Source organism: Theropithecus gelada, chromosome 8, assembly GCF_003255815.1.
Source record: "Theropithecus gelada isolate Dixy chromosome 8, Tgel_1.0, whole genome shotgun sequence".
Classification (NCBI taxonomy): domain Eukaryota; kingdom Metazoa; phylum Chordata; class Mammalia; order Primates; family Cercopithecidae; genus Theropithecus; species Theropithecus gelada.
The window spans coordinates 87,426,668-87,430,355 of NC_037676.1; the positions used below are offsets into that span (position 1 = coordinate 87,426,668).

At 36.7% G+C, this 3,688-nt stretch overlaps 1 pseudogene; it reads left to right on the forward strand.

Annotated features, from left to right (window-relative positions):
* The first annotated feature begins 2,274 nt into the window (after positions 1–2,274).
* On the forward strand, positions 2,275–2,752 carry LOC112629715 (annotated as a pseudogene).
* Positions 2,753–3,688: the final 936 nt, after the last annotated feature.

Sequence of the window (3,688 nt, forward strand, 5' to 3'; positions counted from 1 at the left end):
GGACACTAAGAAGGCCCCCAACCTCCCTCTCTTTAATTTCCTCATTTTCTCTCAGCCTATTTTGCATTTTCCCTCTGTGTTCACCTTCCTTTTTCTCTCTTCATCTCTCTTTTGTTCTATTCCTCTTGCCTGTAGAGTGGTGGACTTGGGAGCCAGGTAGAGCACTGGGGGAGTGAAGACACCTGGTTCCACAAATAAATTTCCCATAAGGTAATGCTGTATTTATCATTGAATTCATTCATTTCTTGCCTATTTAATGTCTAAAACTGTGCTATCATTTTTATTAGAGTCGTGCTTTTTAATTAGATTACTATCTGGTTCTCTGTGTGTCAGAAAAGTTTCTGAGCACTATATTCCTAAACTCATTTTCTTATAAACCCTGTATTTTTAAAAGTACTGTTTTGCACAGCTCAGTGCTTTTTAGGAACTCATCTGTGCCTTCACAGCGGAAGTGACTGTACTCCTCCCAGAGTATTTTCTTCATATGCTTCTTCGGATACTTCCTATACTTTAGAAACTGCTCCAGATTTTTTTCATAAACCCCAACCAAAACAACATATTGCAACTGTAAATGTAGAAGCAGAAATGAGACTCTACTATCATCTATGAATAAGCCAGATATGAAAAAGATCTGTGAAAATGTACAATGCCACCATTCTCACTACAATTTTTTGTTTTATAATATATAATTATTTTTCCTAAAAATATGTTATACATGTTAAACTGCAATAAATTTATTATTGTTAATTTTTACTGCTATAAGAACACATGATATCTACTTTCTTAACATATTTTTTGGTGCACAGTGCAGTACTGTTAACTGCAGACATAATGTACAGCAGTTCTCTAGAACTTATCTTGCATAACTCAAATTGTATTTTTTTCAATATATAATTCAATAATTATATATTGAATTAATATATCATAATGTATTATTTTAATATTTAAATATTTATTTTAGTCTGTTCAGGCTACTAAAACAAAAGTACCATAATCTGTGTGGCTTATTAACAACAGAAATTTATTTCTCACACTTCTAGAGTATAGGAAGTCCACCATAAAGCTCCAGCAGATTCAACATCTGGTGAAAGCTCGCTCTGGTTCACAGATGGCAACTTCTCTCTTTGTCCTTAAAGATGGAAGGGGCAAACCAGCTCTTTTATGCCTTTTTTATAAGATAACTAATCCCATTACTGAAGGCTCTGCCCTCATGACCTAATGACCTCCTAAAGACCCCAATCTGTTAATAGTATAACATTGGGGATTAGGTTTCTACAAATAAATTTTTGGGGTGTTACAAATATTCAGATGACAGTAATATTTTTACATTTCTCATTTAATCACTAGCAGGATAAACAGCGGTAGATATAACCACATAAAGAAAAGCTCTTTAGGGCCTTGGGTAATCTAAGAGTAAAAGGAGGTCCTGACATCTAACAGTTTAAGATCAGCAGGTTTAGAAAAGCACATATGTATGAGTCTTTTGATTATGAAAGACAATTTCCAGGTTGAAAGTATCTAAATAGTTCTATATGCAAAAACAATATGAAGATTTGTTTTCCAACTTATGAGGGAAAAGAAAAGTTAGTTCCTAAAGTTGGGGCTTTATGGAGAGCTTTTCTTGAAATAAACAAGGAGCAGGAGCAGCACGGACAAAGATGAAATGTTGGGAAGAGGACTAGGAGAGGCTTGCAGAAAATGAGAGTTTTAGCTCACAGGTGTTGATGAGCAGCTGCAGTGCCTCAAGATCCACTCCCCAAATTCCACCAAGACAGGAGAATTATATAGTTTCTGCCATAAAACGCAAAAAGACACAAACTATTTAATTGACTATTACAATCATGTTGCGCTCAGAAAGCTAAGGAGTTTGGGATCACTCTGGTAACATTAAAAAATTAGTATGCATCAGATATTTATCTTAGGTCACTGGCAACTCCTTCATTCCTTCCTTCTCCTATTTCAGATGTGAAACCAACCCACTTCCCAGATGACACCAAGGGTTCAAAACTGAGAGGAAAAGACAAAAGCCTTCATGTTTGCTTATGTATTTAAATGTTGATTCTACTTTGTTAATGGGCCCTGACCTTTCCTGGGTCAAAAAAAATAAAATAAAACAAGGCAGCAGGCCCTCTTTCTGCAAATGGAATTATTCTTGACTTACTTCCTTGTCCTTTATTCTTTCTGAAATGTATTTAGTTATAATTCTATATTAAACGTTGGAGGAAGCGTCTGACTCGTTTTAGAATTTGGGTTTTCAAGAGAACTGAACTCAGCATGAAGAACTATTTTCTTTTCTGGACAGTCTAGGCCATTTTTGTTAAGGCTGTTCTTGTGACACCTCAAGATGAAGATGAGAGGATCATTCCTGTTGACAAATGTAAGTGGGCCCAGGTTATTTTCACCATCATCTCTTCTACCAAAGATCCTAATGAGGACACTGTGGAGAGAAACATCCAAATTGCTGTTCTCCTAGACAATAAGAAGAATATCTCTGATCCCGTCTCAAAGTTGAGAACCAAATTTGTGTACCATTTGTCGTACCTCTGTAAAAAATGTGATCCTACAGAAGTGGAACTGGATAATCAGAGTTCCTGCTACCCAGAGCAGTATCTGTGACAAAGACAGTGCTACAGAGATATGCCACACTGATGTCAGAAACGAGTGCTGTGCAACTATGGTCCCACTTACATATGGTGGTGAGACCAAAATGGTGAAGATAGGCTTGACCCCAGGTTCCTGCCATCCTGACTAATTTGTCATTGCTGACTGCACAATTCTTTATCTTGAGAGGCTCTCCATTTTGATCCAGAAAGTTAATATATTTACTACCAGTGAATATGAAACCTGGATTTTTTTAAGATGATGTAAAACTAACACCCCCTCCCCCAAAAAAATAATCGAAACAGTAACATTATTGTCTTTATTAGGTAATTACTTCTCAACTATATGGTCACACTGTATGTATCTGTCAATTATCATGCTTGCCTGAAGAGGAATGCTCCCTTAAGAAAACAGTTTCTAGCATTAAAAAAATAGACAAGGGGAGAAAATAAAACTCAAGGAGTAAAATCAGGAGGCATAACAAAATGTTGCCCTTTCTCTGCCTTTGCCTTGGAGAGCCAGAGCTTTTGAATTTTCCATACTATTCTCTCTTTAAAAAGTTTCACTATATAGAGAACATACATGTGTAAACATAGGTCAATTATATGTCTTCATTAGAAAAATAATAATTGAAAAACATGTTTTTGGGCCAGGCACGATGGCTCAATCCTATAATCCCAGCACTCTGGGAGGCTGAGGCAGGCAGATCACTGGAGGCCAGGAGCTTAAGACCAGTCTGGCCAACATGGCAAAACCTCATCTCTACTAAAAATACAAAAATAAGCCAGGCATGGTGGCACACACTTATGATCCCAGCTACTCAGAAGGCTGAGGCACAAGAATCGCTTGAACCCAGGGGGCAGAGTTTGCAGTGAGCCCAGATCCCGCCGCTACACTCCAGCCTGGGCAACGGAGAGAGATCCTGTCTCAAAAACAAAACAAACAAAAAAACAACAAAAAAGCATGTTTTGGAACTATTTACAAAAATAATTTAAAATGAAATCTCTACTGTTTATGAAACTCACTAGCTGAATAATTAAATGTATAATTGAGAAATGTATTTTGATATAACACTAGACTTGAAAGC